Here is a 27,773-nt window from a genome sequence, read left to right as displayed (position 1 = left end):
AGATTATTTAATAAGAGTGTACAGATGATAGAGGCTTGCTGCCTTAGGGAAATGGGCAGGTCAGTTTGTTGTAGAAAATGCATGTTTTGCTAATACAATATCATCCCTCCAATATGTTTTTCTTTGGACTTGCCATTTCTTGTCAATGCCATTTCCAATAGCAAGTGGCAAGCCACACTAATTGTCCTCTATGTCAATTTGAAAACAACAGGCCCTAAGCAGAAATAGAGTGTCAGTGATAGATACTTGTGTATGTATATGTGTACAGAGATAAACTTACAAAATTCTCCTGGTTCTACAGAGGTAGATTATACTCCCTCATATGCATGACTCAATCAAATGTGTATATATTAAAAACTGATGGTATATTCTCAGTCAACTCTTCTCTGAGTAGGATTTATGTCAAGATAATTTGCACCAGGAATTTGACCATCCTATGAAGTATGACATTTCCTAAATAGTATTGGAAATGTAGATGTAGCTTTTTTTTTTTTAACTTTTTTAAAGTTTATTTATTTATTTTGAGAGAGATAGAGACAGTGTGAGTAAGGGAGGGGCAGAGAGAGATAGAGGGAGAGAGAGAGAGAGAGAGAGAGAGAATCCCAAGTAGGCTCTGCATGATCAGCACACAGCCCGATGTGGGACTCGAACTCACAAAACTGCGAGATTATGACCTAAGCTGAAACTAAGAGTCGGAGGCTTAACTGACTGAACCACCCAGGCGCCCGGAAATGTAGATTAGCTTTTATCAGTTGAGTTTGTGCCATTGCTCAGGGCAACAGGACCAGGTAAAGGGTGCTGCCTGTTTAAGGAGAGGGGTTATCTGATACAGAAATCAAAGGGCTTCAAGAGGCAGTGGCCTTAAGCTACATTACCAAAGAATGAGTCCCTGGAACACCACTGCGCTCTAGAGGGCAGCGCCTGGTCAAGAAAAAAAAAAAAAAGAAAGAAAAAACAAACAGAAGGAACTTCAGGATGTTCCTGAGATAACAGGACAGCAAGGCCATGTGTGTTGGCCTTTACTGCTGCAGAGGGTAGAGGAGGTGGGACGGTGCTCGCAGGAGAAGAGAGAAAAGGATATAGATGCTAACCTAGGATGTGTTTGTAAAATTATAAGCAGTTTTAACTGGAGATTTAAATCTTTTGGACAAAATAAAATTACCCAAGACCAAGAGGAGGAAAATCAGAAGGGATCTGTTTGTTGGACTCTTCTTAATATTTTTCTTTAATTCTTACTATTTCTCCCTTGCCTCTCCACCCCTGCTTTTGCTTCTTTCCACCCCTCTCCTTCCTTCTTTCTTTTCTTGCCCCAGCGTCTCATATCCTTCTGTCATTCTTGTTTCTCCTGTCTTCATTGGCCTTTATTGCCGTTGCTGTGGGGTTGGGAGGGAACACCTGAAAGCATTTGCTGTCAGGGTGAGTGGGGTTAGTGCTCTAATTTCTAGATTTCCTCCCAAGATTTAATTTGACTTTATTCTAATAAGTATTCTTTATGAAAGGTTTTGTTCATGAAGAATACTTAAGTATAAGAAAAAGAAAACCAGGGTCCAAACAGATACATCTAAATAAATGGATCCATAAGGAGACACACAAGCTAATGACTCAAGAGCTAAGCCTCAATTCTGAAATCAGGTTTGCCCCCTGGTAGGCTTCCCAACTCTCCCATGCTGCAGTCTCCCAGTTTGGAACTGGCCAGGACTAAGGTAATGGGGAAGTGTTCCTGATACAGATGGTCCAATGGGCTTGCCAGCAGTTGGCTACATGGAGGGACACTGAGGCTCTGATCTTAGCTCCCCCCAGCACCAACATCCATGTGATATCATGGGCTTTGTGCAGGAAGAATGAGAGCAGTATAGGTCTCAAATTGTTTTGACTCCTCCAGGAAGCCGACACTGAGGGTTCACACTTCTAGGAATGTGGTTTCCAGTACATTGTCCCCCACTCACCCCATTGAATGCTTCCTTAAGAAGTCTTGCATTTTTTTTTTTTTTACCACGGGAAACCAGCAGCCTCCCTTTCACAAACCTCTTGGGGTGATAAACTCAAATTGCACTAGAAAATAGAGGTACGGGAAGCTAGAAGGACATTTTGTTCGATTTGGACCTCTGCTCTGTATATCCATTGTCCACTGATGTCCAGAGGGCAGATTCTGGGAAATCACTGCCCCAGAAAAGTGGAATTTTGACCTTCAGTGAGTATACAGTGATTGACAATTTGAGTTGGCCACGCAACTCAGATCATTCGTTTATGAAAGAGCTTCCATATAAAGTGGTGTGCATGTCTGCGTGTGTGCGTGCGTGTGTGTGCGCGCGCGCACATGGGTAACTGGCTTTGGATAGTGACACTTAGAGCCCTCAGAGGGACATAGTGCATCCTTTATATCCACGGTACACACTGTATCCTCACTTACTCTACGGTACTGCTTCTCTTTTCTAAAGGACACTGTCTATGATAGACATAGAGCAAAATCTCAGCTGAACCAGAATCACTGTAGCCTATTTCAAGCTACCAGTGTGATGTCAAACGGCTTGCAAAATTCCTGAAAACTCAGCAGGCTGCTCTCAGGAGCCACGTGCACAGGCCCTACACCCCGCTGCTATTAGAGTGCTGATGTAGAACACTAAGATGTGCCAGGGCCTGTTTCCTTCACGCCCTCTGCTGACTCAGCCAGGTTTGGGGGGAAATCTTGTGGCAAGCACACTCTTCTGTTAAAGAGATGTGAAAGTCTAGGTTGTCAGTGATTAGGCTGTGTATCCCAGATGTTTGTCCTTTTACTACAGGCCAGACATAATCATGCATTTCTATGTTGCTTCTTCACTATGGAAAAAGAGTAGAGCAAGTCATATGTTGGTTACTCAAACGTTGCTAGTTGCATTTTTTTTTCTCATCAAGAAATGCAAAGGCACAAACCTTAAATAGGGACCCCCATCAGGCCTCTTGCAATGTGTCTCACCTCTCCTATATCCCTACGCTAATACGAAGCCGTGAAATTGTCAGATCCTCAGGAGGTAGAGGTCACTAACGTCCTTGCTGGTCACAGAGCTTGGCTGCATCCTGCGCCAGTCTTTTTTACTCTATTATGGAAGAATTATCATCACTGAAGTTGACACCTAAATGATTCTTGAGGAGGATTGTAGCAGAGGGATTTTGACAGTCCACAACCAAAATATTCCTGTGAAAGTTTCTAGGCTTCTTACTATTTATTGATGGATATATTTATTTTTGTAATATAGTGTAGAATACCAAATATTTTATTTTTAATGTTTGTGATTCCCTCTCGGATAAAGTAGTCTTCTGTGCTTTTCAAATAATACCTTCCTCGGAGTATGGCTCCTTTACAATTTATGGCCTGTATTTTCATCTGTCTTTTTTGCATCAAAATTTCCTGTTACTTTAAGAGGACTTGCAATAAGCTTGCCATAACTGTGTATATTTGCGTCTGGTAGGCATGCTGTGAGCCCCTTGGCATATTTACTCATTTGCAAATAGTACAGTTCTAACTGAATAGTGTAGGTGTTCCAGAAAACATTTAACCAATGCATTGTCATGTCATCTCCTGAGCTGACATTGTCATTTTTCCACAACAGGCAAATATTGTCAGGCTGTGAGGGACTGTGACTGCCTGCCAGTGAGCGGAGGCAGTGTTTAATGGGGGTTTTTCATTCCCCAAACTAGGTGCTTCCTCCTGACCATATCCATTGCTTTCACTGACCACAAATGTAGAGACCCAGTTGGACAAATCCATTTGTAATTAGTCCAATTACTCTATAAGCAGAAACAATGTTAAGTTAGTGATTCCCCCAAGAATCAGCCTCGAAATGCTTCATTCTTTCCCTGTGTGTAATTTTTGACCCAAGGAATTCATGGTAAATACTTTTCCCAGCACTGTGAGTAAATGTTTTGCTATTCTTTGGAATCTATATTCTTCAAGTTAAAAAGATTTTCACAGAATGGAATTTTACATATTACTTCTTACTGGACCCATCAACAGACTATAAAGCCCAGAAGTGTTGTGGCAAAACCATTTACAGTTTGTAATGCATAGTGGATATTGCCTTTCCTAAGGACTGTAGATCTTTTCATAGAGTCACCATGGGTCATACTTGGCCCTTTGCAGTTCCGGTGAAAAAGGAACGCTGTTGTGCATTTTCTCTGTATTTTCTCATTCCCAACAAACGCATTTGACTTCACACATTAAGTGGAAGGGAAATATATAACACTGTACACCAGCAGCAGAAAAAAGTGTTTCTGGGTGTGGAAATGTACCCGTAAGTTAATAACCTCATCTAGGAATGACCGTTTGCTGTGATCAACACGCTTCTCTAGCACATGAACGCTTGTTTTGTGTGTGTCTGGCTTGATTGCACTTGGGAAGTGGGGGTGATCGTGCCCACCCGACGAACTTCCACAGATACGGGAAACCAGCTAACGCCACAGTCACACGGAACCAGCTGAAGCACACGCATTTCTTTTCTTGTGTAAAATGTGTTCATTTATTTCCAAATGTATGTAGTAATTACTAGACTGAAAGGAAGATGGAGATACTTTACACTGTGTTCATAAGCCAAAAGTGTACATTCAGAGTCATCTTGTTAAATAAAATGGAACCATTATTTTGACGATTATTATTTGCAACTTATTTTTCTTTCAGATGAAATGTCTTTTGCGCTCCCCCACCCACCACCCTTGGCCTTTATTTTTTTACATTTCTCTTTCACAGTAAATCCAGGTGGACTAAAACTTCATGCTATATTAGTAGAACATGGCCTGAGAAAACAATGTGTTGGCTCTAGATTCTAAGTGGTTTCACCAGAGAGTGAGTGTTATGTGATTATCCCATTTCACACAACTTTCTATAAACCCCATGAATGCCAGAGACGTACCTAGAAAATGAAATGAGCTCCTCTTTGTCAATAACTGGGAAATATTTCTTCTTCGAATTTAGAATGACACAGATTAAAGAGCGATTACTTTGGGAAGAACATTCAGGCTAAGTTTCACTGAAATATGATTATTGAACTACATTGAATCTCAGGCTACAAGGGACTTGTAAACATTATTTAGTGTGCTCCACTGCCCCCAGCAGCCGACCAAAGCACTTTTAATCTTTACTGCAAATATCAGTAAAGAGAAGAGAGTGCCCTACCTCCTTAAAGGCACCTGTTACATTTTTAGAGGCACCGCCTCAATTGTACTGTATTTAACCAATGGTGTAGGTCAGTATGCACACAGGTCACTGAAGGAGAAACAAAGATAAGCAGAAAGTTGGGAGCTCTTTTTCATATGAAATTGATGTGTCTCCTGTCGTCCCTCATAACTTCCCAGTTCACAACTCTTGGGGCGGCACGTATGCATCCAAACCATCTTTATGACAGCCCTTGGCGTGCAAATAGTTCTCCTGTTCTTCTGGATCCCCTGTTCCCCATTTCCTGCAACGGTGTGCGTCTGAACACACAGTCACACGTAGTGAGCTCCCTCAGCCAGATGGAAATAGATGGAATGTCTGTACCTGGACTAGACCTGCCCCCTGAGTGGGTAGCAGGCCTGGTGACCAGGAAGATCCCGCTGCCTGCTCTGGAAGGAAGTTCATTTCTGTGGCAAAATGTGGGATTTGAAGGGCATGGGACAGAGCCACGTGAGCTAAAATTCCTTCCATCGGACCATCATCCTGTACCGCTTTTGGGGTGAATCCTCTATATTCCCACTGGCAGGGTTTATCTGGCAAGTGCCTCAACAGAGAGCACGCAGCTCTTGTCCCTCAGTATCAGAGGAAATGATAAGAGTTCTAGTCATGGAGGAAAGGGAGCTAAGAACCAAAGATGAGTCATGGGCCAGCCTTGACTAAAAAGGCCTGGAAACCCATCATTATTACTTGATTTTGAATTCTGTAGCAACCTGTTCATTCTGTTCTGTAAATAACTCCATTTACAGTGGTCTCTCACAGCATGGTGCCTGGACCCATTCTCCATATGTGGTCGACCTGACCATGGCAGCATAAGACCAGCCACCATTGCTCTAGGAGTTTCTTATCTACAGAGAGAGCACGGGACCGATTTGGGAAGACACGGCTGCAAGTTATTTTGGGGGGTGGTGTGTTTACAAAGTAAGAGAAAAAATTGTTTTCAAAGCTCAGATTATTAGTGTCTAACTTCGTGGTGTTGGGGGAAAATAATGCCATGAGACGGGCTGCATGTGACTCCAGTCACACGGATGAGAGCCCACTTTTGCGCAGAAGTGACTATTTGTAAATAAGGGGCCTATTTGGAGAAGGTGAGAGCTTGTTAACTTGGGTGGTTATAAATGGATTATGCGATTATCTCCAACTCACTCTCCCGAACTGTCAGTTTACAAGAACCAGTTCCTGCCCTCTCTTAACCTTCCTCATACCGTTAGCACAGATCCAAAATTCTCATCTTTCCAAGAAGGAAGCCCCAAAACACATGGACATCTCAATCCATTTTTCACTCTTAAATGTGATTCTGAAAATCTTACACAAGATTTAGGCTCTTCAGTTCAAGTTGAGATTTTTGGTGGGAAGCACGAAGCACCACGGTCAAATCAGGATTTGGCAGAAAATTTTCACTCACAGGACACAGGGCCAAATTTCTGGTGCAGCATGGGAATAGTGTTAGAAAATCCGGTTCTAACACCTTATGAGTATTTCTGCCTAAAATGCTTCACCTAACCTTATCAAGAATGCAGAAACATCACATGAGCCCATTTGAAGAACATTCTACTGTAGTCTTCAAAAAACATCCATGAAAGGCAAAGACAGATTGAGAAACTGTTATAGACTAAAAGAGATGAAAAAGATGTGACAACTAACTGGAACGTGTGATCCTGGATTTGATCCCAGATCGCTAAAAAATAGGCAAAAAGGAAATTATCTCTTTGTTAAGCTCACTGCAGCTCAGTTGGGAGAGTGTCCAGCTTTATCATCTGTAGACTCTCGAGTGACATTCACCTGCAAAAATCTCCTGCATGGTTATTGCTCTTTTTTGGAAACTGTAAGAGGTTTGTGTGGGAGGAGTAAGCAGGCTTTTGACCAATTTGATGTTGAAGAAGCAAGCAGGCTGCACTAAAAAATGAAACCTTTGCCCAGTAGGCGAACTCAATGGGAGGAACAGAGCCGGGGTCGGGGTGGGGGGGCACTTAATCAGCGTGGCAAACCTGACGTCAGTACATGAACTGCAACAAAACATTTTCCTGAAAGAACCAAGCTCAACCCTCCATTCCCCGAAAAGAATGCTTTTCAGGCAATCAACCATCTGTTTCAACTGTTTAGAAAACAGATCTCCAATCCCTGGTAATTTAAACTTCCTTATACCCCAGTTCAATGCTTGATAAGGAAAGAGTGCGAACAAGAGGGGAACTGAGTTACTATATTAAGAAACCCAGACAGAACGAAAACCAGCCCCCTGCAGTTGTTTTGTTTATGCAGTGGGCCCATCTGTTTTAATTAACATAATATTTACATGAGGCCAGCTCCTGGTACATCTTTTGCTGCAACTGTCACATGTTTCATTCTTTGTTTTTTTATAAAGTTCCTGCAAAAGCAGAACTGCGACCTTGCCCAAATAAGGGATATATAGTGGAATCACATCACAGCATCCTAGCTCCCAAGGGCCGTGCCCACCTGCTTCATGCAATATGGAGCCAAGTATCAGGTTGCCAGACGAAATATAGGTGTCCAGTGAATTTTGAGTCTAAGATAAGCAATAAATAACTTGTTTGGTATAAGTATGTCTCAAATATTGCATGGGACATATTTATACTGAAAACAGGATCATTGTTTTTCTGAAATTCAAATTTCAGCCTTAGCCAGATGTTGCTCAGCAGGTTACAGGAGTGGAAAGAGTCAGAGGAAAATAAAGTAACTGTCCTTCTGTTCCCACATGGACCACAAATCATGCCTGACAGAGTTCATTGTTAAAGAACAGCTTTGAGGTTGGAAGTTGAAATCTACTTGAGCGTGATACATGCTATACCAAAAACAGTAGCATTACCTAACATGCCCTCCTCCCCCATTTCCCCCCAGATCTTACCTTTAAAGGTTCTCTTTTTCATGGTGACTTTGCCTGTTTCAGATTTTGTTATATTCATTAAAATGAAATTGCTGGAGAAAAGACATGCACGTTTAAAATATATCATCCTGAGAGATACTAGCAAGTTCATCTACAAAATGTTACACAAATTATACCCCACCAGCTGTATACAAGAGTACTGTTTCTATACAGTTTCCAACATTCAACACTACCCCTTTTCTTTTTTTTTTTAATTTTTAAAAAAGTTTTTATTTATTTATTTTTGAGAGAGAAACAGAGAGGGGGAGCAGGGGAGGGGCAGAGAGGGAGGGACAGAGATAGAATCCCAAGCAGACTCTGCACTGTCAGTGCAGAGCCCAATGCGGGGTTTGAACTCACGAACCATGAGATCATGACCTGGGTCGAAACCAAGAGCTGGACGCTTGACTGACTGAGCCACCCAGGTGCCCCAACACTACCCCTTTTCTTAATGGATGCTGCTATGGTTGAATTGTGTCCCCCAAGTTCATACATTGAAGCCCTCATCCATAGTACCTCAGAATGTGAACTTATTTGGAAATAGGGTCTTCAAAGAAGTAGTCGGTTAAAATGTGGTCTTCAGGGCAGGCCCTGACCCAATATGACTGGGGTCCTTATGAAATAAGGCAGATTTGGACACAGAGACAGACATGAACACAGGGTGAACGCCATGTGAAGATAAAGGCAGAGGTCAGCATGGTGTATCTCCAAGCCAAGGAGTTCTGGTGATTGTCAGCAGGCCACCAGAAATTAGGAGAGAGGCATGGACGAGATCTTATATCGCAGCTCTCAGAAGGAACGAACCTTCCCAACACCTCGATCTCAGACTTCTAGCTTCCACAACTGTGATACAATGAATTTCTGTTTTCCAAGCCACCCAGTTGGTGGTACTAGGTTACAGCAGCCCTAGAAGACGAATGCAGATGCTAAGTACAATAAATATGAATAAATTTAAATGTATTTCTGTAATGATTGGTGAGTCTAAATATATTTGCGTATATTTCATGGCTAATTCTCTTCATTCTATCAGTAGACTTCCTGACTTTCACCCATTGTTCATATTCTTCTCACTGATTCATTGGCACATGTTATGCCATATATATTGTATGCAATCAATTGATTATATGCTGTCAATTGTTTTCCCATTTGTTGTTCATCTATTGACTTTTCAAATATATTGTGTTTTGCCACTCAAAAGTTTTACAGTTTTATGTGGTCTTTTCCTTTGTGGCTTCTTGGTTTTATGCATCTTGCTCAGAAATGGTTTTTCCGTCTCAAAATTATGGACATGTTTTTTCAGCAAGGGAACGTTTGGCCTAGCTTAGTGAAACAGCCAAAGGAAGAAGACGTGGAGGGAATAGGAAAGTTTTTTCCTGACTCAGACCATCATAAACCAATTTCATGCTGGGCCTGGAAGAAGTTTAAAGTCTCACTTTCTCTTCTAAGTTCTTTGAAAATCTCCAATTTTGCAATTGCCTCTCAGTCTGCAGTCCCTATGACCTGGGAGCTGGTTGCTTACTCCTCCTACAATGCCCAGGGAACCAGGAATCAACCCCGGGTTCTCCTGTGGTAATGTTCCATCATGTCTTTAGGTGGTCTTACTGAAGGATGTTCCCATTATCTGTCCCTGGGTAACAAACCATACCCAACAGTGCTCAGAGCAGTAACAGTAAGTGGAAGCCTTCCTCACTCACAGGGGTGGCACTTGGCCAGTGGCTCTTTGAGTCTCTCTCACTTCTCTGTCTCTTTACATGGCTACCTCTGGGTAACTGGACTTCTTGTATGGTCGCAGAAGGTTTCCAGAGTGCCTGTCCCAAGAGTGATAGTGAGGCAGAAGTTGTTTTGTCTTTTATTATCTAGCTTTGAAAGACATGTAGCTATCACTTCTGCCACATTCTATTTGGTAGGAGTGAGTCACTAAGGCCAGCTTATGATTAGTGGGATGGGAATTAGACCCATCTTCTGAATAGAGGTATGTTGATGATTTTTTCAGACATCCTAGAAAACCCCCATCAATAGTATCTAAGAAATCTCTAAACTGATTCTCTCTCTTCTGTGCACTGCCCTTCCTGGGTCCATGGGATACTCCTGAATTCCTTGCCCCGTTAGCCCTGAGAGAGCCAGCCCATTGGTGCTCAACAGTAACTTCTATTCTCCTCCACCAGAGGGAGTCACCATCATGGCTCCTGAACTTGGATTTCCTGGGTGGGGCTCAGACTTGAGTCCTTGATCTCCCTCCTCACAACCTAGGAATAGCCTATCAAGTTCTCTGCCAGGCACAGTTTGAAGCAACTCTTACTCAACTTCAAGTCTAGGGCAGGCACGCTTCCCTCCCCTTAATTCCAAAATGCAGAGACAGTCCAAATGAATTCACAGTCACAAATCATGTTTTGCATACATGTAGGCATGGAAAATATTTCCTTCATAGAAAAATATTTTCTGAAATCAAGTCAAATTGTGATAGGTTTTAAAACCTTGGTGTCTCTACATGGTAAGCATTATGTTTAATCTAGAGCTGTAGGCCTCTTTTGGTTCTCTTTGTTTACTAGATGTAAAAAAAAAATTCTAATTTGGAATTCTTGCTGTTTGGACAAAGGAATAACAGAAAAATCAAGTTAACTAAAATCAACTAGTCAATGGAAGAATTAATCATTAAGACCTAGACACTGTAACTTCTTACATCAGGATTCAGCCTCATGCGAACAAGATGTTTTTAGCAAACTTTTAATCCTAAGATTTGCCTCAATACTTGGTTGTTGTTGTTTTTAACAAGCAGAAAACAAACAAAAAATTCCAGATCCTAATAAACTATCTTCTGTATTTTCCAAGCTTTTATGAATGTATTTGAACAAAAGCCAGATTTTAACAAGTAAATATTGCCAAGCATTATTATTTAGAGTACGGATCTCCATAATGTGGTCGAATGCCATTGGCTTGAGGGGTTGCAAAGTGAGAAGCAAAGTGCTTCTGAAACAACCCAGGAGCATGGTGTTGAAAAGCTACATGTGGAGTTAAGTAAAGGTTGGAGGCAGTGTGGATTCACAGGGCAAGTACGGTAACCAAGTCCCGTGATGCATCACCTTTAGGTTTGTTGTGTTTTGCCATGACAACAGCTTATCTTTGGTATATGTGTTTGGATCCACAGCTGACACTTGAGGAGGTGGCTTTTCTGAACTGGATTGACAAAGGCCGAAGATGAAAATGAAGCAACAGAGCAAGAGATTTCTAGAAAGAGGATATTAAGGGGTATATTATAACTGCTCTTTTCATGTCAAAAAGACACTAAATAGAGAATACTGGTTTCTCTGAGCTCTTATATTCACAAAGAAGATGCAATTAATCCATACAGCTAATCTGAGCCCTTTAGAGCTATTACCAGTGCTATAACTACCACAATAACTTAAAATCAATTATTATTGATTATTATTATTTATTAAGGGATACCTGGGTGACTCAGTTGGTTAAGCACCCAACTCTGGACTTCTGCTCAGGTCATGACCTCACAGTTGTGAGATCAAGCCCTGCTTTGGGCTCCCTGCTGGGCATGGAGCCTGCTTAAGATTCTCTCTCTCCCTCTCTGCCCTTCCCCACCTCATGCTCTCTTTCTCTAAAAAAAAAAAAAAAAAAAAAAAATCAATAATAGAAAGGTCAAACTGTTGGCCTCTAACCCTTACACCACACATATTAGATCAACCTCAAGCTCTAGTGCCAGATTTTAGACTGTGCTGTGCCACCCTGAGTTTGTGTGGCCATCTTGTCATTCTGGACAAGTACGGCATAGGGACTGGTACAGCCCTAGTCCTTGTCTTCTTCTTAGACCACCAAAGGATCCCATCATTCTCTTTGAGCTTTCTGGAGGAGGGCTGGCAACCCGAGGGGCCAAGCAAGTGACATAAGCAGTGAGGTGGCCTGGAGGCTGTGGAGGGCTTAGGTTCTACCTGTTGGCAACAGTACCAGTACAGTTCCAGGCAACTGTTGCCATGGTAGGGTTTAGGCCCATGTATACCAGATCTTCCAATTTTTAAGGCAAACTAGGAATCTGGAATTTAAAATTTTTTGAATGCTTCCATCTGACTCCAGAAAGTGTCTACATTCTGGGAAGTACAAATGATGCATATCTGTGAGCCAAATTTGGCCCACAATCTACCCCTCTGGCCTTGAGGTTGGAAACATGGGAGAGTTGCAATCCCCCTGATTCCTACCAAGCCCATACTCTGGGAATTGTGTCCAGAGCTGGAACTGTTCCTCTTGAGGCTCATTTTGACTGTCAGCTGCTTCTCTTGGTTAAGAAGAATCAGGAGTTGGGTTGGGTAATTCCTTGCTCCCCAGTGCTGGGGAGTACCTCTGCTCCTTGGTGATGCAAAGTCAACAGGATCTTTAGAGTCCCAGTAACCTGTTAAAGCCTGATCTTGATCCTGGCATTGTTCCTACAGCTCAACATTAGGATGGGACTTTCTCCAACAAAGAGGCGTTCTATTCCAATTGTTCTCAGGCTACATCAGAATCATCTGAGCAATATTTTTTTAAGAAAGAGTCTCTGGTCTTACCCAGGAGAATCAGATTTAGTCAAAGGAGTATGATCTTGGGCAGCTGTTCTCAAATGTTTTATCCTCAAGACCCCTTTGCATCTTTGAAAATTACAAAGAACTTTATGTGGGTTATATCTATTTATATTTACTATATTAAAATTTTAACTGAAAAAATTTAAACATATATTCATTGATCCATTTCAAAATTAATAAACTCATTGTATGTTAATTTAAAAGAATGTATTTTGTGAATAATAGATATATTTTCCCAAACAAAATTGACCTTAATGGAAGATTGGCATTGCTTCACAATTTTACAAATGTCTTCAATGTCTGGCTTAATAAAAGACAACTGGGTTGTCCTATCTGCTTCTGCATTCAGTCCATTACTATATGTTGTTCTGGTTGAAAGGATGAAGAAAATCTGACCTCCTAACAAATTTTCAGTTAAAAAAATGGAGACATTTTAATAGCCCGTTCAGATCATTGTGGATATTCTTCTTTGATACTATACTAAAACTCAGTGAGTGATAGTTTCCTAAATGTTAATGGCAAAGTGAAATCTTAAATCATATTAATGAACTCTGAACTTAGTTACATTAAAATCCACTGACCTTTTTGCACTGTTTCTCTTTCTTTCTTTCTCTTTTGGTCTCACATTAGTTTGGGACGCTAGAAGTCCAAAATAAAGGTGTCAGCAGTGTTGGTTTCTTCTATTCTAAAAAATGTTTTGACTATAGTTGATACACAGTGTTATATTAGTGTCAGATGTACAACATAGTGATTGAACACCTCTATATGTTGTGTTGTGCTCACCACAGTGTAGCTACCATCTATCACCACACAACACTATTACAGTCTCACTGACCATACTCCCCATGCTGTACCTTTTATTTCTGTGCCTTATTCATTCCATGACTGGAGGTCTTCTTGCACTTTTAACGCATATTTACCCAAGAATGATTCTATAACATCACACGTTGCCGTTTGGAAAATGTTTGTTCACAGATCTTTTACATGTTGACACATTTCCTTATACATAGACATCATCACACATCATGTAGCCTTTGGAAAAGTGCACTGCACATTCCATGAGAGAATGAAAACAATAACAGGGAATATCTTGGATTGTTGCAAACATGGTTTTGACCTCTACAGACCCTCTGGTGTATCAGAAAGAGCCCTTTTCTAGAACTATATAAGTCTACTGTATATAGTGCTACAAGCTAGCTAAGTGACCTTAAGACAGTTTCCTCACCTTTCTATGGCAGTTTCTCAACTTTAAAATGGAAGTTTGGAACTGGAGTTGGTGTTTATCAGTGGGGCACCATTGGCATTCAAGGCAGAAAAATGTGTTGTTGTGAGGAACTGTCTCTCGTGTTATGAGATAGTTAACATCTCTGTATCCCTCATGAAACACAAGTTGTACCACAGCCCGTATTTAATCCTTGTAACACACCCAGAACCCTGGAGAGAACCCTCTAGAGGGCGATATTGCCTCCAGTTGAGATCTAGTGTACTAAATGAACTCCAAGTTTCCTTTTCATTCTGAAACCAGTTCTATTAAAAAGTGAGAAAATGACCTAAAATAATTTAACATATTTTGAATTTCTCCTTTGCTTTTTGTGTGTATGTGTGCATGAGTGGGTGCATGTGCACTTCTTTTTAAAATATACCTGACTTGAACAAATGTTCATGACCATTTTGGTCTAGTGACATAGAAGGTAACATAATTAGAGGAGTGAGAGTGGGGGTAGGAAGGGGAAAGAGGGGTAGGAAAGATATTCACATTCTCCTGCCTCATTTTTACAAACTAAGAATTCTTAAAATCTTTAAGAGTTGATAGTGTGTTGTACAATCACTTGTGCAGCTGACCAGAGGGGCGGGAAGAGAGAGCTAAGATTCCCTAGACTACCAAACTTTGGGGAACCTGTAGACAGCCACATAAACATCCCTCAGCCAACACTGCCTTCTTTCTGCTCCTGAAAGGGCAGTGCGTGAAGTGACTAAAAGCCTGAGTGCCAGAGCCAGCCTGCCTGCCTGTTACTTAAACTCCCTATGCCTGTGTTCCGTCATTTGCCAAGCGAGAAAAATAAAGCACCTACCTTATAGACCTACTGTGAGAATTAAGTGTGCTAATGTATACGAAGTATTTGGAACAGCGTGTGCCAGTGGGCAAGGAAGCAATACATGTCAACTGATAGTGTTAATAAGTAAAGGCAGGAAGCCCACTGCCCTCTGCTGAAAATCCCCCTCTGAACAAAAACTTTTGTTTACCTTTCCTTGTTACATTTTTTCCATTCTTTTCTCATAAGGCTGACTGTAAAGCTGACTTTATCATACTTTCATGTGAATACATGCACAGTTAAAGGGGGAAACTCCATGTTTATAACCCTGGATGGTTTCAGTGAAGAGATCTCAGGCTGCTTTCCTGATGTCCACGCTAAGTAAAGGCAGGGACATTTCCCAAAGCCCAGTAGAGCTGGTGCACCAGAATTTGGGGGGATTGGAGCACACACGTTTAAATGGGGCTGATCTGAAATCGTCTCTGCTGGCAATGAAAATCCCACAGAAACAGACCAAAATGGAACTCCCAAGATGTTTGGCTTCGCAAATGACCAGTGAGAAGAAAATTCCAGATTTAACAGGGAGACCACCTTGCCAGGACTTTTCCACAGTAAGCATTGGAAAAGGTTTGGAGGGGAATCCTGGAGGTCGACCGTCTTCCTCTTCCTCCTCCAGAAAGACGGAAATTGATTTACATTTGCACACTCTGCTCTTTGCAGAACCTCCCCCTGGGCTCCAGAGAATTTACACTTTCACATCACCAGAGAAATGAGGGTGGTGAAGAGATAAGAAAGCAAAGGCACCTACCTCTTGGGTTGACTGTGGACCTATCTGCAATCTGACTTCCGGCTGGCTCACAGAGTCCTGAGAGAATTCTGACAGATGTGTATATTCCATCCACGTTGCAGAGATAAGAGGAAGGTGATCTCACAGCAAAGCTTCTGTATGTTTGTGTATGTGTGTCTCTGAATAAACACTCTTGAGTAGAGCTTCTTGGTCTGTGTTTCTCATGTCTGTTTTTGAGTGGCCCAGACACTTAGCTACTCTTTCCTCAAGATACTACTAATGACCAATTTAAGTACTTAATGGGCAAGATGCATTTAGGGTGTCTTCAAGTTGAGGGTCTCTTCCAGCTCTGTACATGTATAAATTTATATATTTGCAGGACTGGAGATGGCCGCAGAATTCATCTAGTTGATATCTATTATTTTTTTGACATGAAAATGTCCTGGTCAGAAATCACTTTCATAGCAAGACTGAGCCAAGAACGTCCAAACCATAACCCTTTTTACTACCTGCTCCAGGGTTCTTGAAATTGGGGTCCATGTGCTCCCCTTGAGCCATGCAGCTATGTGCACAGTTTATCAAAAAATGTAGCTTACAAAGGCCTTAGAGATATGTCAGTGGAAATATTTGAGAACACCACAGTGATGCTAAAACCAGGTGTCTCAAAGAAGCAGCTAGACTGTGGCCATGTGCCCCATGTTTCTATATGTTACCAAAATCCATTGTATTTTGAAATGGGATGAATAAGAACATTGTCTCTCTTGTCTCTGTTGGACAAAATTCCTCCCGTTTCCACCTAACTACATAATCTTTTACCTTTTCTTACTTTGTCCCCAAGAAAGGCTTCCCTGGACTTCCAGACGGAGAGAAATCCTCCAGTTTTATGCTTTATTGAAACCTGTGCTCCTAACTTGTAGCCTTCAACGCACTTGGTTCGTGTCTGCCTTCCCAGCTACGCTGTCAGTTTTCTCTGTGAGGCGTGGTTCATGTTGGTCTCAATACCTGATATCTCTGATGCCTTGTCCAGAACCTAGAACATGGTAGGTAATAAATAGTGTTTAATTAAAACAGGATTCAATTTCCCAAGCCCAGCAAAGTAGTCATTGAAGATGCCTGGCTTACTCTGCTCCAATCCAGAAACAACGGTGGTTGGCCTGGCAGAATATCAGCAACTCACTTCATACCAGAAACAGGCCAGCGTCTCCTGCTGCCTACTTCCAGAAGCTAAAACAGATGTAGGTCACTGACTCTTCAGACCCGGTGGCCCCTCACTGTGACTCAGGCTATTTGGCCATGTCTTACCACCAAGGTCACTGATGCCCAGGATTGTCTTATTTCCTAGTTGAGAATTATTTGAGGTAAGGAGTCCAGCAAGGAAGTCGATTTAAAAAAAAGGGGGAGGGGATGCCTGATGTAAGTCAGCAAAAGTGCTTGAGAAGAGTAAAGGATGAATTCCAGAAATATTTTGAGGAAGAGAGTCACCTAAGCTTAGTGAGGGAATGGATGTGGTGGGAATAGAGATCAGGGTGTGGAGAACCCCAAACAGTTCAGTGTTTTGTAGTTTGGATGACTGCCTGAATGGGGACACTGTTAACTAAGAATGATGAAAGAGAGGAGGATATATGAAGGGGAAAAACAAGAGCTCCAGTCTTAAAATATTGAGTGTGAGATCCCCACTGCTGTGATGTGTGTGTCCAGCAATTAGAAATATGAATGCAGAGATTGGAGACAGGTCAGGGCTGGAGACCTATATGGGGAAACTGCCAATTACCCCTGGAAGTATGTTCTGTTCATAGTCTACCTGGCTCTTTACCCAAGATCCTGGGGTAGGAACCCTAGATCCTCTCTCTTGAAAAATGACCACAGTGCCTGTGGCCTTTGGGTCAAGTAAGGTAGTGGTTATGGCAGTCTCAGTGGGAAAGACAGGTCAAGCCACTGGACTTGGCCCAGCCTCAGTTAAAAATTCATCCCTGACCATGATCCCAGAGGAGGCAGGGGTTCTAGCATTATCAGGCTTGGCTCTGCTGATGAGGTGACAGGAGGTGGAACATATCTGTGAAAATGTAATAGAAATAAGTGGGAGGGGTGTCTGGGTGGCTCAGTCCATTAAGTGTCTGACTCTTGATTTTGGCTCAGGTCATGATCTCACGGTTTGTGGGTTCTGGTCCTGTGTCGGGCTCTGTGCTAACAGTGCAAAGCCTGCTTGGGATTCTCTCTCTGTCTCTCTCTCTCTCTGTCCCTCCCTCTCCCCCGCTCATGCTCTCTCTCTCTCAAAATAGATAAATAAACATTAAAAAAAATATGTGGGCACTTGTCAATCTTGATAGAAAAATGGACACTTGTGAACAATTTTTTAGAAACAGAAGATGTCAAACCAAGTAGATCTGTGATGTGTGACATGGGCAGATAGAAACAGATGTATAGTAAAACCTTGGTTTGTGAGCATAATTTGTTATGAAATCATGCTCGTAATCCAAAGCACTTGTATATTAAAGTGAATTTTAAGAATCATTGGCTCAGTTGTGATCATGTGACATTAGGCTACTCACATAACTACTCATATTGGAAGACATGGCTCATTAATCCAGTTAAAATTTATTAAAATGTTTGTTTGTCTTGCAGAACACTCACAGAACAAGTTACTTGCAGTCCAAGGTTTTACTGTATTTAATTCTTATTTTGTAAGGGATTCTGCCTGGTCTGCCCTTATAGCCACTTGGCTGAGTTGTCCACTCTTTTAGTGCTCTCTCTGCCTCACTTTCACTGACTGTACTTGCTCTTGGACTTACTTAAGGTAATTATTTATTCCCCAGAATTCCTCATCTGACCGTGTGACTTTTCCAGCTGCATCACCACAGGCAGAGTGAAGAGAGATGACAGTGGAGTCAAAGAAAGAAAAAAATCTGGCTGGCACCAGGCAATTAGCAAAAAGGGAAAATAAAGCCTTGAAATTCCAGACTTGCACCAGTTTACTCAGTGGCCAATTTTTAAAAGTCTGGGCTGGGAAGTAAGGGCATAGAACTGTGAATGGTCTCTTCAGAGATGTGAATTTTGAATAATTGGCATGAAATCCTGCCACCTTTATTTCAATCCAATCTTCCTTACTCTTTCTGGGACCTAGAACCATCCAGCCAGATGGATGGCTGGTTTCTGAATTAATTGATTGCTCTGCTTTGCAGGTGTCATCTTCTCCACCTCGAACCACCCTTAACCTACCCACCAAAAGACTACCATTCAAGTGCCATCGTCCCTGGGTGGCTCCCCCACAGCTGGTGTTGGGTTCTTCTTTTTTGTGTGGCCTATCTGCAACCTGTACATGTTTCCATGACAGTACTTGTCCTGTTGACCTGGAAAAGCCTTCCCACAAGGACTGTTTTTTTTAATCATTTCATCCCATACCTACCAGGAAACTTGTCTCTGCTGTCTCCTTTGACAGAATGCCCTTCTCAGGGCTCACTCTGAAAATCTGTTTATTCCCTTGCAGAGTACCCTATTTACTTCTTTTATAGCATTAATCATCATCTGCAGTTCTTTTGTTAGCTTTCTAGCATCCATCTCTCTCTCCCCTTGGAAGGATCCTTGGGTGAGGGCAAGGACCTTGCTTTCTCATCTCCATCACAGGGCCTGGCTTTCACGAGGTGCTCCAAAAATATTAGCTAGAATAAATAATAACATGCCCTGCACATGCATAATAGTAAAAAATGCCTAGAATTCAATCCAGAGCTGCTTTACTGCATATCTTTCCAAAAGCTAATTATCTGTATTTTTTTGTTGTGGAAAACTCTTATTTCATGCCAACCAATATCACAATATCATTAATACGATACACACACACACACACACACACACACACACAAACGTTTAGGTGGAAACCTTGCAAAAGGCTTTTTCGGTGTGATGGCATCTGCAAGTGGCAAGGGCGGCACGCTTCTTGGAGAGTACTGGATCTTCAGAGCTTTGAGACAAAACATGTTGTCTTTAAAATCCCTTCCTTCTAAAACTATTGGAAACACCCTTGGGCATTCCATTCTAGGTTTTAGAGCAGGGGCCGGGCCCAAGGAGCCTATCCTGTAACCAGTGTTGGTGTAATTGTGAGGCTCACTCCAGCCCCACGCTCCATACCCTATCGATCTACGATCTCACCTCCACTTACCTATTTAGGTGCGGATGACGAACTCAGGAAATGATTGTTTCCTCAATATTTCCTCCAGCAAAGAGAAATATTGTTTATCACCATGGAGTAGACAAGACATGATTTTTTTTCTATGTACCTTTTTCTTAGTATAACTGTCATTTAAGGTACTGCCCAGGAAATTGTAGAAGAAGGTGGGATGAGGACAGGCCCCAAGGATGCCCAGCTCATTGGTCTTACCTGGTCACTTCAACACAAATCACTCTCCCAGAACAAAGAAGTCTCTGCGTAGATTAAGTGCCCTGGTGCTGAGATTAAGTGCCGTGTGCTCCCAGATGCCTCTACAACTCTGAAAGAGCCACTGAACTCTTAAGAAGAGAACTTTGACTTCCCTTGCCTTCATATTTCTTGAAACTTCCAGCTCATTTGGGACTGCAGCACACAGAACTACGTCAAAATACTAGAATTTAATGAATCTTACTTCTCTATCCCCCACTCTTGACATGAGTAGCTACTACTTGCCTCTAGTTAATTTCTCTGTCTGGTAACCAAATTCGTGCCAGAAGTTCCTCATATTTTGCTTTGTTAGCACAGAGCACACTCAGTCTGAAATTAAAAGCTGGTTGCACCTGCAACAGGGTGCGATGCCGGGCTAAGCATGTGGCCTCGCCAAACCTCCTTCGTTTCTTGTTTGCTCGTGTATTATTACTTAGTGAAGTAGGAGTCATTGTCCTAATAATACCTACTTCTTAAGATTTTATTATTAAATGGAATACTCCACATAAACTGGTTATACCACGTCTAATGTACCGCTAAAGCTTACATTTTAGCACTAGTAATAAAAAAATACAATTAGTCAAAATGATAGCTAATCATGCATGATAAGTTGTCAAGATTTACCACCATCATCCTTCTTATGATAATTATTAAGAGAATGAGTTTTGGTATAAAGCAAACCAGCTTCTGAGTCTCTGTCTACCACTTACCACCTCTGTGCCCTTTTCCTCCTATGCAAATAGGAGCAACAATCACCCTCAGAAGACTGCGCGAGGATAAAGGGAGGTCAAGTTAAAAACAAATAAGTAAAAGCTTAGGGCCTGGCTAATAGTTAAGTGTTCAATAAACAGGGAGCTGCTCAAAGAGAGAGCTCAGCGACAGAAGTCTCTTCTCCTCTGGGAGGAAAGAGTTCAGGGACCCTTTTTCTCTGACAGTGTCTTTTTGTTCATTTTGAGTTGTTTTGTAGACACAGGACTGCAATCCCGAGACCATCAGTCAATCAACCAATCCTGACCAAGCCAGAGGTTCCCAGACCTTCTCAGTTCACGGTGCTATTAGTTTCTCAGTAAGTGGTTCTCCGTGTCCCTGGGCCAAAAGAACTACCTAATGGCACCATTTATTGAGTAGTTAAGTACAAACAAACTAGTAAGCATTTATTTATTTATCTAATAATGCAGTAGCTGTTTGGGAAAAAAAATGCTCATACATTGGAACAAAAACAATACTATTTTTAATTTCACTTTTAAATCACCACAATTACTAGTGGGCTGTGCTCTTGTTGGGCACTGTCTGCTTTCCCAAACCTTGGCATGAGCTCGGACCCACCACCCCCGTTTGCTGTTCCACATTGATTTTGTGCAACTCTCGCATTTTGTCACAGCAACAGCCAAAAACCAAGGTTCAAAAATGATGTCATTGATGTCATCGAAAGGAATGCAGATGATATGACATTGAAACTGTGCACTACCTCCAGCTGGCAGTCTGCTCTGGGTCCCACAGATGTTGAGGATCACTGTGTTTCCCTCAGACAGGTAAGATATTGTGGTGCCTTGTGGATTTCTTGCAGCTCCGAGGGCAGGGTGCCTCAGCACACAGTTTGGGAACCACCAGTTGGGTCAGTTGCCATGTGCCAGGTACTCTGCCAGCACTGGATCTAATGCATGAACCAGATGGATACAGTCTGTGCCCTATGATTCTTACACATTACTGGATGAGACCAACATTAATCAAAGAATCTTACCAAAAAGTCCATTATTACAAACCAAGCGCAGTGAAGTGAAACCAGCCTGTTCCTGGCTGGGCCTTGTGTTCAGACCTGAGAGGAGACTCTGTCCTCATTTGATTCCAGCAGGTATTTCCTTTGGCAGCTACAAACCTACAGTTGTATTCAGCACCACCCGTCCTAAACAATGACTTGGACAGAGAAGAAAACTGGTGTGCCTAGAACTAGGAAATTAAAAATAGCAATGTCAGCTTTAGTGAGATGCATCTGGTGGGGTCAAGGATACTCTACCTACCTCAGCATTATCTCATTACCCCTGGTTCTCAGGGAAGACATTCAGAGGGGAATAATCACTATTTCAACAAGGCTTTTGCAACAAGTCTACAGGTCTGGCCAGGGTGCATGTCTGGGCCTCTTCCGATGTCTGGCATCTCGAGCCCTTGTACACTAGGCCCTTGTCCTCTTCTCTAGGTCTGTAGTTTTTAAATTCACAATGTATAAGGAGCTGAAGAGGCGAGGGAAGGCCCCAGGTCTCTCTTACCAAACTACTTGTGTGCAGTAATGACTCGCAGAAGACAATGCTGCAGAGGAGAGTTTTGACCTGAGCTTCTCAGCCCCTCTTTCTAGGCCCACCAAAATTATTTTCACCCTGAGCTCCAACTCTCCTCGGGTTGATGGAGAGACATGAACCTAGAGCTCCCACTAGTGGCAAGAGGAGGCCACCACCCTTGCCTGACTGGCCATTTGTTTCTTCCCTCGTTCTTATTCAGTTTACCAGCTAGGCTGATGATCTATCAGAAATATTCAAAAATGCCGCCTTCACTTTTCTGTGGACATTTACCCAAATGTTGGCAGTTTTCTATAGACCTTCAGGGAACAATGGATGGCTCCAGGCTTTTATGAATGTCACTTCCATTGTTGACCCCCAAAGCCAAAGCTACTAGGAGTAAAGTATAAAGTCACCGTATCCCTACCACCTCCCCTCTCTTCCCTTCTTTTTATGGGGACTGTTCAGAATCAAGACATGTGGAGTTTGCACACACACACACACACACACACACACACACACTGCCTTCCACCAGCAGGGAGATAGGTAGGGCTGCTGGGGGGGTCTGCAATGAGTGGCTTAGGAAAGCTCCACTCAGGGATTAAGAAAAGTACTTCCCCCACCCCCTCCTTTTCTTGTTGATGCTTCTTCATAGGTCTGCTTTTTCTCAGTGTCAGGGTGGTGAGATTGGCAGAGGTGGGGAGCAGGGAGCAGGAAGGGGCCAAGGAGGCCGCCCAGCCTTCTCAGAGTACAGGCTGCAAACCCACCTCTAGCCCAGGGACCAAGGGCCTGGTGCTGCCATGATGTCCAGCCCAGGACACAGGGGGATTAAACTGTAGTTTGGGCCAAAACTTTGGTAGAAATAAAGAATGTGCTCTATGTCTGGCACATCCCCACAAATCTACCACAGTAAGAACTGGGTAAGTATAAGTTCAGCATTCAGGGTTCCTGGGCCAAGTTAGATACCGCCTCATTACAGCTAACCAATAAAAGTATTAATAATAATAGTTTAATAAATAATCTAATAAAAATGCTCTTTATCATCATTTAAAGCCAGGTTTCCTGACCCCCATTCAGTGCCCTTTTCACAGCACACATGGGTCAGCAAGATTTTAGAGTTCTACTCCTACTGATCTTCTGTGTAGAAAATTTTAAACAAAATGCAACAATAACAGTTCCTAGTTATGAACATATTGAAATTTTTACTGATTTGCAGAACTTGTGAGAGATAAGGATCTCTCTTCATTGGAGATCTAAGTGATGATACTTTTTAAATGTTACCAAGTATTGTGGGCTGAATTGCGCCTTCCTCCCCATTCACATTGGTATCTTAACCTCCAGTACTTTAAAATGTGACTGCATTCGAAGACAAGGCTTTAAGAGGTGATTAAGGTAAAATGAGGTCATACGGGTCATTGGACATTAATCCAATATGACTGGTGTCCTTATAAGTAGAAAATGTCAGAACACAGACAGACACAGAGGAAAGGCCATGTGAGGACCCAGGGAGAGGGTGGCCTCTGGGGGCCAAAGAGAGAGACCTCAGAGAAAAGCAGCTCTGCTGACACCTCAGTCTCAGACTTCCCACTTCCAGGACTGTGAGGAAGTAAATAACCCATCGGGTCCATGGTACTTTGTTATGGCAGCCCCAGAAAACTAATGCACCAAGGTTGGGAGTTTTTCATCACCAATGATGATGTCAAGTCAAAAATAATACCATTGAATAGAGTAGAACTGGGATTCAAATTCAGGTAATTCTCTTTCTGGAGACTTTCCATATATGGCAAATGTTATTAATTGTTTACCACCTAGGGCTGCTTTGAAACAATGACTTTCAAAATAATGGTTTTTAAAAGGCTATTTTTGGGGCGCCTGGGTGGCTCAGTCGGTTAGGCGTCCGACTTCGGCTCAGGTCACGATCTCACGGTCTGTGAGTTCGAGCCCCGCGTCGGGCTCTGGGCTGATGGCTCAGAGCCTGGAGCCTGCTTCCGATTCTGTGTCTCCCTCTGCCCCTCCCCCGTTCATGCTCTGTCTCTCTCTGTCTCAAAAATAAATAAACGTTAAAAAAAAATTTAAAAAAAAAGGCTATTTTTTTTTTTTTAATTTTAGAGAGAGAGAGAGATAGAGAACATGAGCTGGGGAGGAGCAGAGAGAGAGAGAGAGATTCCCAAGCAAGTTCTGCATTGTCAGTGCAGAGCCCAGTGTGGGGGCTCAATCTCATGAACTGTGAGATCATGACCTGAACAGAAATCAAGAGTTGGATGCTTAACCGACTGAGCCACCCAGGCGCCTCTAAAGAGTTATCTTAAGATGGACTTCTTAGAAAATCTCTTGAGATCTAAGAATCCTCTTATCCCCTCTGTCTCTGAGTTTTTACCTAGTTACTTACAACAAGGGTGGCGGGCCTGAACTTCCTTGTTCTCAACGTGCTATGCTGCCATTTCTGCTCCACTGAGGCTGTCTGTTGGAGAGTCTGCTGGAAGCTCCTTGGTGTGAGCTGAAAACTTCCCGCTGTGGGCTGGCTCAGCCCTGAGGCACTGGGCTTAGCGAGCTGGCTGTACCTCTGTGTGGAGGAAAGATCCCCCTGGGTGAGTAGTCTGGCCCATGGCTTCAGGGGCAGAGTGTGGGCAGAGTGGGAGCTGCCCTCATGCCCTCAGCTGTACAACTGCACAGGGCTGCAGCGCTCACCCCCAGTTCCACATGGCAAGCTCCTTCTGCCTTCTGGGGGGGGGGGGTTCTAACCATTGCCCCACCCAACCCCACCCCTGGCCAGACCTTCAGTTCAGTGGTCCTGGAAGAGGTCTCGGCCTTGCCTTGTACACTGTGTGTGTCTCTCCACCAGGTGTAAACTTACTTATGTTGTTGCCTACCTCTTCACTTCACTCTGGTTTCTACTAAATCTCTGTTTCTGGTTGGCCGGCTTGGCTATTAATATGTGAAAGCAGACTACTTTGTCAAAAGCCAATTTGTCAGATGAGCATTTCACCCAATTACTGGAGATTTTTTGAAGCATTAACATTGCCCTAAACCTGCCCCAGCTCTGTCTCTAACCCTAGAAACTGTCAGAAAAATGTTTTCCTCCAAATGGGAGACAATTAGCAGAGCCACAGTCAAAGGCAGGAGCAAAAGCAGAAGCAATTTACTTTGTTGTGAAAAGGGAATATGACTATCTAGCTCAGGGAGATTTGTTAGGATTAACTCAGTTAATACAAATAAAGCACTTAGAATAGTCTGGCAGGCAATATTCAGCACCCAATGTTAGCAATTATTACTAACAATTTTTACTTTTAATTTTTCATGTGCATTTAAATTATAGGAATTAAACTATATGCTAGATGAAAAATAAAGATAACAATTTAGGGGCACCTGGCTGGCTCAGTCAGTAGAGCGTCCAACTCCTAGATCCCAAGATCATGAGTTCAGGCCCCCACGTTGGGCATGGAGCCTACTTAAAAACAAAACAAAGCAAAACAAATTTAAATGGGAATGTTGGGAAAGAGGATGGATAGAAATCACTAGGGCCAGTTCAGTGGTCCATACCTTTGGTTTCATCATTTACCTGGGGATGGGAAAAGGAGCTGGAGACTGAGTTTAATCACCAATGGCCAATGACTTAATCAGCCATGTCTATGTAATGAAACCTCCGTAAAACCACCAAAGAACAGGGTTCAGAAAGCTTTGAAGTTGGTGAACACGTGGGGACGGTAAAGCTCCGTGCCACTCTCCCCATTTTTTTCCCTAGAGTTACATCATTTTATAATAAAACAGTAGTCTAATAAGTAAAACGTTTCGGAATTTTGTGAGCCACTCTAGCAAACTAATCAAACTGGAGGAGGAATTCGAGGGAACTTCTGATCTATAACCAGTTGGTCAGAAGGTGACAAGCTGGACTCCCAACTGGCATCTGAAATATCTGGGGCAAGGGGGACTCTTGCAGGACCGAGCTCTTAACCTGTGGGGTCTGATGCTGTTTCCAGGTAGATAGTGTCAAACTTGAGGTAATTGCTTGGCTATGTTGGGGAAAACACACATTGGACATACTAATTTCAAAAGTGTTCAAATGAAAAAAATATGTGTCTCAGAAATAAGACATTACCTACGAGTCTGAGCAAATTACTTAACCTCTCAAAGTCTCAGTTTCCTTATCTGTAAAATGGAGATAAGGCTAGCAACCACCTCATAGTTTCCTGTGAGAATTAATTGAGACATTGCAGGTAAAGCAGAGTATATCATGCTTCAGGAATAGAAAGCACTCAATAAGTGTATTTTTTAAATGTCCCTAGTTAAATGTAGTTCTTCTAAAACACTTACCTGCAAGAGGAAGAACTGGTGTTGTAACATTTTGCTGTATCATAGTGCAGTTTGCTTGTGGTAAGTAAAGATATCATTGGCAACATAGCTCTCCAGATTCTAGAGATCAGCTTTCTCAAGACTGGTGTGGCAGCTACCAGATGCTGTGTGATTTTCATGTATTTTATTTCTCCAGTAACCCTCAAATTCTTTGGGAGATAGATTCCAATACGCTCAGAAGAGTAAGAAAGACACACAAGAGTGACTGTCAGTGACTAAATAAGTAGCATGAATAGCAAGCCAAACAACTGATGTGCACCTGATTGACTCCAACCGAGTCTATGAAACCCTATGTAGGAAATCCTAATGAAGGCTGTAGCTTGAATTCTGAGGGTATTAGTTTTGCATTTTAACAGTTCAGTAAACTCAGTATTGCAGAGCATGGTGTTGGCCTTTTCTGATTGGAGTTGGTTTTCCATTGAAGGTAATATCCAGCCCTAAAATAGACACAGTACGTAATCCAAACCACCTGCTTCCTGGTAATCAAGTTCAAGTTCCCACAGAATGTGTCTGATGTCTACCCAGCCAGCTGAGCTGGGCCACGTGCTCATCTAGCTCTTTCCCTAAAAGGACACCGACCGGCAAACCACTGCCTTCTTTCACAGTCAGGAAAGAGTGACTTCTAAAGAAAATAAAGGCTTTCGTACCTTAGCTGGAAATAAGTAATGACAAAATGCAAGAAGCAGAGAGGGCCAGTCCAAGTAAATGCATCATTAGATGGGCCTCGTCTCCCAAGGAGTCATGTATTGACACTTGCTCTGCTCGCTGATCTACTGGCAGTGTTTTGAAAACAATCAGACCACATGAAACAAGCTGAAGACATTCCAGTGCCTTTTTGCTCAGAAGCTGCAAGCCTCCAGGCAGAATGGGCTCTTTGAGGCTGTAAACATCCACAGGGCAGAGCCTATATTTAACTTACGACACATCTTAAGATACAGAAAGGATGGGGAATTGTGTCTTTATTTCCTCCCACCAATACCACCTCTTTCGCGTAGAAACCCTAAAGTTTCTACGTGGAATAGGAAGAGGTTTTTCTCTCTCTTAAAGGATTCAGTGGCAGTACATCCTTCAAGCTTATCCAACAAGCCCACTTGAGGGCCCTTCTAAGCTCATGGAAAGAGAAAAATTCTCTCTAAATGGAAAGGAGAGAAGAGAATATGTGAGGCACTCACTCCTTAGCACTGTGGAGCAGAGACTCTTGAGAGACCTTGATCCCAGAGTTACTCCCGAGACTTTTCTTTTCTTTTCTTTTTTTAATGTTTATTTATTTTCAGAGAGAGAGAGATTGTGTATGAGCAGG

The 27,773-nt window shown here is 42.5% G+C and overlaps 1 long non-coding RNA gene across 3 annotated transcripts; it reads right to left on the bottom strand.

Annotated features, from left to right (window-relative positions):
• Positions 1 to 8,439: 8,439 nt before the first annotated feature.
• On the bottom strand, positions 8,440 to 27,773 carry LOC124503698 (uncharacterized). 3 transcript variants are annotated; one of them, XR_006960248.1, is made up of 5 exons: positions 26,435 to 27,773; positions 24,513 to 24,686; positions 19,319 to 21,800; positions 15,467 to 16,475; positions 8,440 to 8,969 (listed from the first exon to the last, which is right to left on the bottom strand). It is a non-coding gene; the product is annotated as an uncharacterized LOC124503698 (long non-coding RNA). The 3 variants fall into 3 exon arrangements; XR_006960249.1 differs by having other exon boundaries at positions 19,319 to 21,794; XR_006960250.1 differs by lacking the exon at positions 24,513 to 24,686 and having other exon boundaries at positions 19,319 to 21,794.

This window comes from Lynx rufus, unplaced genomic scaffold (assembly GCF_022079265.1).
Source record: "Lynx rufus isolate CCGP_SWC_20201006 ecotype Redwood Valley unplaced genomic scaffold, mLynRuf1.p SCAF_8, whole genome shotgun sequence".
NCBI classification, from domain to species: Eukaryota; Metazoa; Chordata; class Mammalia; order Carnivora; family Felidae; genus Lynx; species Lynx rufus.
This window is presented reverse-complemented; position numbering and strand designations above follow the sequence as displayed.